The following is a 10,133-nucleotide window of genomic DNA, read 5'->3' as shown; positions in this document are numbered from 1 at the left end:
GGGGGGGCGGGCTAGTGTAGCCGGAGGCCTGTGTGTGCTGGGAGTCACCCCCGGGTGGAATTCCCAGCATTGTGGGAGTGTGGCTGGGAGTAGGGCCAGTGGTGGGCAAGGAGACTGGAGTGGTCAGGGGTCCAGACTCAGCGGGGCCTGTGGAAGGTGTTGCCCAGCCCTGAGCGGGATGGGTGGAGAGAACGCTCCCCTTTGGAGCATGACTGTGCTGATGGTGTTGCCAACAGAATGCCGGCGACCAGGTGCCCCTCAAGTGTCCTTGCCCACTAGCCGTGCCAGATGGTCCTCGGGACGACCGCATACCAGAGCAGTCAGCCCCACTCCTCAGAGGAGAAAGCTGAGACTCAGAGTGGGCCGCAAGTTTAGGAGTCCCCAGGGACACCTGAACAGTCGCCGCTGTGGTCTCCTGCCTACCGTGGGGGGTGGAGCGGCCCTCTTCTGGGGAGCCCCTGGGGCCGGCAGGACCGAGCGCCTGTCTTGGGTGTAGCACTCCTGGGGCAAGGCTGACAGGAGAGGCAGGCAGCCTCCACGGGCAGCAGGCCAGGAGCTAAGGGGGTGGGGGGGACCGGACCCACACATCAGCGCTCTGGAGAATTTTTTCTCAAGTGATTAAAAGGTGCAAACTTGTCTGTGTTGTGATGAACTGAAGTGTGAATCCTGAGCCGCCTTTGCTGGCTCGGGGTTTGAGGCAGGAGCGTGGCTCCTGTTTGCGCTTCCCCCAGACCCAGCCTGCCCCTCACCACCACCTACGGTGAACCTCGTCCCTCGTCCTGACCGTCCTGACCCTGACCCTCGGATGGGGCCCCTTGGCCTGCAGCTCCAGCCATCCTCCTTCCTGCCTGGCCAGGCCCCGCCTCCCGCCTCTGGCTAGGGATCCTTGCCCTCTCCGGACTCGGACTCGACTCTCTCGGCTGGAGCGTGCTCTGCCCCTGGTGCGAGGCCCACAGGCAGCCCCGACTCTGAGGGCCCCAGCTCAGCTCTGCACGCTGCCCAGCTTGGGAGTGTTTGCTAGAGGCAGACATACTTGGCCTGGGAGAGGAAGGCTCCGGGTGCTGTGGGCCGCTGCAGCTTCCTGGGGTGGGTGGGCTTTGTGAGTCTTGTGTGGGGACACAGCTTGAGGGCCAGGTGTCGCAGAGCAGAAACCCTACCCCTGCTCCCAGCTGGGCCCAGAAGCCCACGCCCCATGTGGGCAGTGGGGCATGGGGGCCTCTTTCTGCCCTTCCCTTCATTTCCTTCGCCCTTGGACACACGAGTGGCTGGGCTGCCTCCTGCCTCTACCCTGGGTAGCCTTAAGAAACACCGGGGCGCCTTCTCAGCCCCAGCACACTGCTGTCTTTGTGGGGACCCTGGCAGGCTCCGATGCGTTGACTTGTTCTGTGTTTTGCAATTAGCCACTCGTCTCCCCAAGGCGAGGTTCTGGGGCATGGATGGGCCTTAGCTGACCACCCTGGACATCCGGTGTCATGGAGGGTCAGATTTGCCCTAAGTCAGAGTTCTTCACTCTGGCTCTGAGGGACGGTCTAGGCCTGTGCTGGTTACAGCCTAGCCCATGTCAGGGGGATGGCCGTGTGCGTAGACGTGACTCTGAACCCATCTGTCCATCCATCCATCCATCTGGTTTTTGGCCTGCCTTGGGCTAGACACCACCCTGGCTCTGGGCATTCAGAGGGACCCAGGCCAGTGGGGAGTGCTGGGGCTGGGGATATCCACATGAGTGCATAAGGCCATGTGGAGATTTCAGAGGAGGGTGTGAGGCTGTAGGTGGTTCTGTTTTCAAAGGATGAGGGAGTGTGTGTTGGAGAGGATTGAGTCTGCAGGTAGAAGGGATTGCACGTACTGGGCGTGGGGCATGAAGACTCAGGGCAGGAAGCAGGGGCCAGACCCCATATACTTGGCCGGGGAACCAGCCTGACCTCTGCCTCATGGGACATGTGCCAGGGAAGGGCTGGGCAGGGCTGTGAGCAGGAGGCTGAGGCAGGAGATGGGCCCAGCAAGTCTGGTGGGTGTGGGTGGAGGTGGCATCTGATCATGTGCTTGGGAGGGGTGGGGAGTGGGGGGCCAGGCCTGCAGGAGGCTGTGCACAGCCAAGGAGGCCAGCTCGGACTTGCTCCGTCCAGCTGGGTGCCCACGGGGTGGGGGGGGGCTGTCCACAAAACCGGCCTCTCCCTGCAGGACACACCCAGGACGTCAAATGAAGTTGGTCCAGGGAAAGGACTTGGGGGGGGGGTCCCCATGTATAATAGTTTCCCAAGGCTGCCCTAACAACATACCACACCCCAGGGGCTTCGAACGACAGACATTTACTCTCCCAGATTCCTGGAGGCCAGAAGTCCCAAATCCTGGTGTCTGCAGGACCAGGCTCCCTCCAGAGGCTCTGGAGGAGGGCCCTTCCTTGCCTTCCCACCTTCTGGCGGCTGCAGAAATCCGTGGCGGCTTTGGCTTGTGTGCACCTCACTTCAGTCTGCGCCCTTGTCTTCATACGATCTTCTCTATCTCCTCGTCTTATAAGGACACTTGTTACTGGATTTAGGGCCCATCTGGCTAATGCAGGATGAGATCCTTAATGACGTAGGCAAAGGTCCCTTTTCCAAATAAGGTCACATCCGTAGCTCCTGGGGGCTAAGGCTTAGACACATCTCTTTGGGGACCCACACGTAGTCCATTACCCCAGGTGACCCCAGGCAGGGCTCCACCCTCTACACCACCCTTGGCCCAGTACCATCCCGGCCACGTTGCTCTGGAAGGCAGCTCCCAGCCCCAGGTATGGAGAGAAGAGTGAGGCTCAGAGAGAGTAGGGGGTTTGTGGCTGGGGGTCCTAGGGCTGGCTCTGGGCAGACCCAGGCCCTGCAGGAGGGACTGATACGAAGCATCTTATTCTGAGAGCTTGAGGACCCTGGGAAGCCAGAGTGAAAGCTCTCCCTCTCTCTTTTTCCCAGGCTGACCCTTGGCCCCTGCCTGGCCCTGCTGGCTGGCGCCCACCCATACTGGTAAGTGCCCTATGTCCGGCAAGGTGGAGGGGTCCCCACGCCTGGCACTTTGAGGGGTCTGCCCTTAGGGTGGGGGGAGGAGCTGCAACTTGGGGAGGGTGGGGTAGAAGTCCAGAGCCGCCAGACGCGGGGCCCCAGCCCTGCCCCAGCCTCACGCGTCTTGCTGCGCGGATGCTGGTGTGGGATCGTTTCCGTGGCTATTTCTACACACCGCACGAGGTCATGGAGCTGCCGTTATTGGAGCGAGCTCTGTTTTCAGGAAGGTAGATGGCGCCGTGATTCGCTGCAAGGGTCAAGTGCTGCCTCAGGAGGTAGGATGGCACATGGAGAAACTGAGGCCCGGGAAGAGGAGCCTGCAGAGGTCACGGAGCAGCCCGGGACTCCTGACCTCAGCCTCCCATAGGGAAACTCAGGTTGGAGAAGGGGCCAACGTAGGTCTGACTATGGGGACGCCCTGGCTGCTGCCTTGACCGCAGGCCTCTTCGTCCATCCTTCTGTCCAGTGAGGGGTGGTACATCCCAGGGAGGGCTGGCTGGCTCCTGGTTCTTGTGCCGGCAGGTTCTCACCCCCACGCCTGTCCCCCAGCCTCCCTGGGCCTCAGCCACCTTGTGGCCCCTGGACTCTTCCCCACCCTGGATGTTGCCCTGAGCCCCTGTCCTGTCGTTGACGTCCTCACCCCAGCCCCTCCCAGCACACCCCACCTCCTCTGTCAGACCCGGCCCCTCCTCTGGAGGCCTCCCCTGATCTAGCGCCTGCTGGGCCTGCCACCTTCTCCCCACCCCATAGCCCCTTGAGGCCGAGGCCCCCACCCCAGCCCAGAACTGCCCCCCTGGCTTGTCCCGGCTGGTTCATGGCCCAGGTGCTCCTTACCTGCTGCTTTATCTCCACCCTCAGCACCCATTGCACAGACAAAGAAACTGAGGCTCAGAGGGGCTAAGTAGGTTGAGGCCACATAGCTGTCGCAGGATGGAGGTAGGCTAAGTGTCCAGTGTGTCTTGCTCTGGGGTCAATTATTCACCCTGGGCAAGCTGCAAAGGGGAGGAAGGGGGAGAAGCCCACCTCTAAGCCTCTGTCTGCTGTGGCCAGCTTTCTGCCAAAGGCACAGTCTGCCCTCCGCCACCAGAGGGCACTGAGGCTGGCTCAGGCATGGGGAGGCCAGGGGGGCTGTGCCCAGCCTGGGGGGAACTCAAACACAAAGCCTAAGCTCCCTGCCCTCCAAGAGACGCAGGCGGTCTGTGACTCCAGACAGTCCCCCAGGTGGCATGATGGCCTTGGCAGAGGCCTGGGGCTGTGGACAAAGTGGGAGATGGAGGCCTCCCAGCCCGGGAGCTGCCCTCCTCCAGTGCCCCAACGACAAGTATGCAGGATGGCTGGGTGCCAGCATGGTCGATTGTGGGGGGCATGCCCCAGAAAACCTGCTGGACAAGACAGTTAGCAACTCCCGGGTACCCCGTGGTCTGTGGTCTCTCAAATCCTGCTGTGGGGGTCATCCTGGAGTGCTCCTTCCTTTGGCCTCCTGTCCTCTGTCGGACCTAAGCTCAGGACAGGAGAGGCAGGGGATGTGGGGGCTTAGTACCAAGCAGTCTGGGTTTGCATCCCTGCTCCCCAAATTTTTGGCTGTGGGTCTGGGCAGGGGAGGAAGCCCAACTTGGTGGGGCAGTGTAGGCCTGGCAGGGGCCCGAGTGGGACCTGGGGTGGGGCCTGGCGTTGGCAGCGCCCGCAGAATGGTGATCACCAGAGGCATGTAAGCCCAGCTCGGCACGGAGGCTGTGCCTGGCAGGGGAGTGGGGGAGGCCCGTGGTAGAGGAGGGAGGGAGGGTGAAGGGAAATGCCTGGGCCTAGGCAGGGAACCTGGTTCCTTGGTCTGTTGGGGTCAAACGGCAGACAGATGGAGGTAGTGAGCTCCCTGCCGGCTTCTTGGAGGAGGGAGGGGGCTTCTGGGGCCAAGGAGACAGAGTCTGACACCCCAGCTGTGAAGGGGCTTCAGTGATTTGCTGGAAAGAAGCCAAGTCTGCAGAGGTGGTCATGGGAGTATGTCTCGGGGGACCAGCAGGGAGCTTCCTCCCAGGGGACGAAGCTGGCCTTGCCCTGGGGCCTGGAGAGCTGTGGTCTCTGACCACAGTATGGGATGGGAGGAGGGGTCGGCTGAAACTCCGCAGGCCTAACAGTGCTGACGGAAGGTGCTGCCCTGGGTCTCAGCTGGGCCTCAGGACCTTGGAGGGTAGAAGGCAGGAAGTGCTGGCTAGCCGGGGCTGCCCAAGGACCCGGCAACAGGAAGTGTCGGGTGGGGAGGAAGCCCTGGCGGCCACAGGCCCCAGATGTAGCAGGAGGCTGTCAGCAGGAGGGGGCTGTGGAGCTGGGCGGCACTCAGAGCGATGTTGGGGCATCAGGCCTCCCCTGCCTGGGGGAGGCAGGCTGCAGATCTGCCCTGCAACCCCTGAATCTCATGGCCTCCCGGGGCCTCAGGACACCTGCCCCTAGCCCGTCCACAGATAGGAGCAGAGCCATGTGCCGGGTCACTGCTATCAGGTCAGTGGGGCTGCCCCAGGGACTTGGGGCTTGGGAGGTGCCGCTGGCCCTGTGTTTGCAGGCTCCAGGGAGGCTGAGCTCTGGACTCCGGAGCTGACAGGCTGTGAGGAGAGCCCCGAGAGCTGGGTGGGGCCCCCTGGGAGCCCCACTGCCCCCCACCATGTGCGGCTCAGCCTGTGGTTGGCAGGGAGGTGGAGGCCCAGGTTGGGGCCCCACATACGCGGCGGGATGGCCTTGCCGTTTGGGTCCTATGTGATTGTGTGTGTGTGTGTGTGCCTGGGGAGAGCGTGCTTGGGGTTCTGGCACAGAGCTGAGGGGCTCGGGGCTCTCCTTGTGAAGCCCAGGTCACGCCCTGTCCCACCGGCATGGCTGCTCCCGGCCTCTGGCCTCCGTAGGAGATTGTTGGTTTTGATTCTCTTACAGAGAAAGATTCTGGGAAGGTGGGGGGGTACTGAAAAGGGAGAACAGATGGGCTGTGTGTGAGGCGCTGTGTGCCCACCGCCACCTAGTGCCTGCCGGGTGCCAGGCTGGGGGAGTGGCTGCCCCGTGTTTACTGGCTGTGTAACTTTGGGCAAGTTACTCAGCCTCTCGATGTCTTCATCAGTGGCGTGGGGATGATGCTGGCTCGCACGTCAGGGCATGCTGGGATGATGACATGGGGGGATACCCGAGAACCACAGAGCGTGGCCAGTGGTGAGCACCCAAGTGTGCTTCTCCCAGCCCCACTGTTCTAGTCTGTAAAGTGGGAGTAAAGCACCAAGCCTGTGGGACTTAAGGAGCTGGCAGGTGGAACTTGGCCCTGGGCCCACGCAGGGCTCGAGGGTGGTGACGATGATTCTGACCGATGCTTGGGCTGCCAGTCCAGGGCCTCGGGGGGGGACCCAAAAAGGATCCCGTTAGCCTCTGGAGGCTGTGTGTGTGTTTGCTTACAAGGGAATGGATGAGTATGTACCAGTGTGTCCATAAATACGTGCGAGTATACAGTGCGCTGGAGTGTGTGGGAGAATGAGTGTTATGTCTAAGAATGAGTGAGTGTGTGAATGAATACGTGCCTGAGTGTGTATGTGTGTGTATATGTGTGCCGTTGAGTGTGTACATGTGCGTGCGTGTGTATGATGAGTCAGACTGTGCGTGTGTGTGTGCACGCGCGTGTGAACGAGTGCACTCGGGGACCCCAGCCCCACTGTGTACTGCAGTTCCGGGACCGATCTGGTCAGCACTGATGGGAACCCTCTGACTCTGCAGTCACTCGAGGCGCCAGCTCCCTCACCACAGCCAGGGCTGTGTCTGCGGGTGTGAAAAAGGACAGCCACGGGAGCTTGGCCTCCAGGGCCCCTGCTCCGCTCTCGTGCACAGGCTCTTTCGTGCACAGGCTCACACGTGCACACGCATGCACACACACCAATGCGCAGCCTGTCTGAGCACACTGCCTGACACACTGACTGGGGGTGCAGAGCCTCAGCTCACACGCGGGTGTGTGCAGGGGTGACCACACACTGCTGGGGCTCACAGCTGCATGGGGGGGGGTGGGACCCGCCGAGCCTGTGCTTCGCAGAACTCGACGAGGGCTGTCTGTGGGCCAGAGTGGTGTTCACCCATCTGCTCTGCCCCCGTCCCTGCACCTCAGGCCTCCGGTCACCCGGACTAATCTCAACTTTAAGAGAAGGTCAGGGGGGAGTGCCGGAGCAGAGACCAGAGAGTGTGCCTGGGGCAGCTGCCTTTGCTAGTGCACATGGAGCACACAAAGATGACACACCTTCTGGAAGGGTTCACGGAGCCCAGCAGCCACCACCATGCTGGGCACTTAACACCCACCTTTGTGTCATCAGAATCCTGCCCCAGACAGCTCCTCTGAGCTGCAGGGAACAGTGCCCCTCCCAGCATGGCAAGCTAGTGCGGCCCCTGCTGCCAGCTCGCTGGGCGGCCTCGGTACCCTCCTGTGCAGGGATAGATGCCCTGAGGGGTGTTGGGGTGCTGTGAAGACTGGACTCTGTGCCCACTTTAAATGAGAGGAAGCAGCAGCTCAGTGGAGGATAGGCCTGGTGGGATTGGAGCCCAGGCCTCCAGCACTCTCCCTGATAGCTCCCACCCAGGGTGGCTCAGCAGGCACCCACCCCCTACCCCCAGCACAGGAAGGGGCCCCACTGCTGTGTCTGCCCCTGAAGAAGGGACTGAAGCTTCCTGCTGATGAGCCCATGGGATGAGTGAGTGGTGTTTAACTGTCTGGGTGCTGGGCGACACCATGAGCATAGAGGGAGGTGGCCAGGGAGGCCAGGCTGGCCAGGAGTGTGGGTGTTTCTTGGGGACTCCCCTCAATTTCCCCAGGCACCAGTGGAGCTGGAGTCTTTGAGTTGGACTGAAAGTCCCCAAAAGCTGCATGGTCATCTCAGTCACCACGGCCCGTCATCACCCCTACCCTCAGCCACCATTTCCTTCCCTTTTCTGTTCCATCCTGGCCTGGCACTCGGCTCTTGGTCAGGTGCCAACCCAGCTCACCCACTGGTGCAGGCAGAGCCAGGTAGGGTGCGAGGCTTTGGGGGCATCAGGATGGGTTTCCCCGATGGTCCATCCTCTGGAAAGGAGCAGAGGATGTTGGGATCTGTCCCTGAAGCGAGGACATTACTAGGGGAGGTGAAGGTGAGCACAACCGAAGTCAGTCACCACCCACCCTCCCCACCCAAGGTGGGGCTGGGCGCCTAAGAGCCCTCATCCTGCCCACAGAGAGACTGTGGCCAGGCAAGAGCGAGGCTCTCATGGGCCTATACCTGCCTGGCCACTGAGCTGAGCCAGAGTGGGGCTGTAAATTGTCCCAACTCCTCCCCTCCAATTTCCCCCAGGTGCGGAGCAAGAAGTGGTGGGTTCCATCCGTCCTCACAGTAGATGCCCCTGCCCAACAGACATGCCAGGTCTCCTTACAGATTGGGGAGGATGCAGTATGCCAGGGTGGGGGCTATATTTTGGCATTCTGTGCCTTCCAGGCAAGTGCAGTCCCTACCACCCACTGAGCTGGTGAGGATGGGGAACAGTGACAAGCTGTGTGGTCAGTGTTACATGGAGGAAAAGCTGTGCTAGCCCCACGGAGGGACATAGGACTCCCTAGAGGTCAGGGAAGACCACCTGAAAGAGGGGACACTTGAGCTAACTCTCATTTTTGGACTGTTCACTGCTAGTATGTAGAAGTATGACTGGCTTTTGTGTATTGATCTTATATCCTGCTAGCTTGTTTATCAGTTCTAATCACTTTTTAGTGGGTTCCCTGGTGTTTTTGTATACATAACCATCTAAGTTGTGAATAGTTTTACTTATTTATTTCTAATCTGTATATCTTTATTTCTTTTTCTTGCCTAATTGCACTGGCTAGCAGCTCTGGTGCAGGTTGAATAGAAACACCAAGAGCAGATGTCTTTGCCTTGTCCCTGTTCTTAGGGGAAAACTTTCAGTCTTTTACCCTTGAGGGTGATGTTGGCTGTGGGTTTTTCATAAACACCACTTACCATGTTGAGGAAGTTTTCTCCTATTCCTAGTTTGTTGAGTGTCGTTCCTATCGTGAAAGATTGTCAGATTTTGTCAGATGCTTTTTCTGTGTCTGTTGAGATGATTGTGTGGTTTCTGTCTTTTTTTTTTTAATTGGTATGATATATTATAATCATTGAATTTTAAGTGTTACCCTTGTATTCCTGGGATATATCACACCTAGCATGGTGTAGAGTCCTTTTTACATGCTGCTGAATTCAATTTGCTAGTATTTTGGTGAGCATTTTTTTTAGAGGAGGGAGGGAAAGAAGGGGGAACGGGCAGAGAGAGAAAATCTTAAGCAGGCTCCATGCCCAGCATGGAGCCTGACATGGGGCTCAGTCTCACAAGAGATCATGACCTGAGCTGAAATCAAGAGTCTGACACTTAACTGACTGAGCCACCCAGGCACCCCTTGGTGAGGATTTTGAGGTCTAGGATCATAAGGGTTATGGGTCTGTAGCTTTCTTGTGATGTCTTTGGTCTTGGTATCAGGCTACTGCTGGCCTTACAGAGCGCGTTCCTTCCTCTTCTATGTTTGGAGGAGTTGATGATGATTTGTTCATTCAAACCAATTCTTGGGGGCTGAGTGAGTTTGGTTGCAACTGCAGCCAGTGGAAACTGTGGACTGTAGGCTGGAGGTGGTGCTTGGTGGTTGTAGGTCCTGGATTCAGGAGCCACGGGGTCTGGATGGGACATGTACGAGGGAGGTGGAGAGCAAGAAGAGAGCCCCTGAGAAAGATCCATGGGGGCTGGATCTGGAAAGGCCAAGCGTGCATGATGAGGCCCTGGAGATCTGGAACAGTGGTGATGGGAATGGCATGTGTGGGTGGGGGAGAACGTGCTAAGTGGAGGTGATGGGGGGAGAGAATGGAAGCTGGGGAGGGAACTGAGACAAGGGGGGTGGTTGCTGCCCAGAGGTGGTCAGGAGGCAGAATACTGGGGGGGGCCAGCAAGGCCATCACCCGCCTTTGGCCATCCTGGGGTCTCCTAGGAGAGGAGCCCACATCTACCCAAGCAGGTGGGAACTGCCAAGGACTGGACCTCTGGCCCTGCAGGGAATGGGGGGGGGGGCGTGGAGACCCGTGGCGGCAA

At 59.6% G+C, this 10,133-nt stretch overlaps 1 protein-coding gene across 1 annotated transcript in view; it reads left to right on the top strand.

Annotated features, from left to right (window-relative positions):
* SH3BP2 (SH3 domain binding protein 2) overlaps positions 1-10,133 on the top strand; it is a gene marked incomplete at its 3' end in the record, with an annotated part of 31,687 nt that overhangs the window by 11,604 nt on the left and 9,950 nt on the right. The window contains exon 2 of the mRNA XM_034672203.1: positions 2,946-2,996. The remainder of the gene's footprint in view (positions 1-2,945; positions 2,997-10,133) is intronic.

Source organism: Ailuropoda melanoleuca, chromosome 11 (genome assembly GCF_002007445.2).
Source record: "Ailuropoda melanoleuca isolate Jingjing chromosome 11, ASM200744v2, whole genome shotgun sequence".
Taxonomy (NCBI): domain Eukaryota; kingdom Metazoa; phylum Chordata; class Mammalia; order Carnivora; family Ursidae; genus Ailuropoda; species Ailuropoda melanoleuca.
The sequence above is the reverse complement of the archived record's forward strand: the minus strand, read 5'-3'. Positions and strand labels throughout refer to the sequence as shown.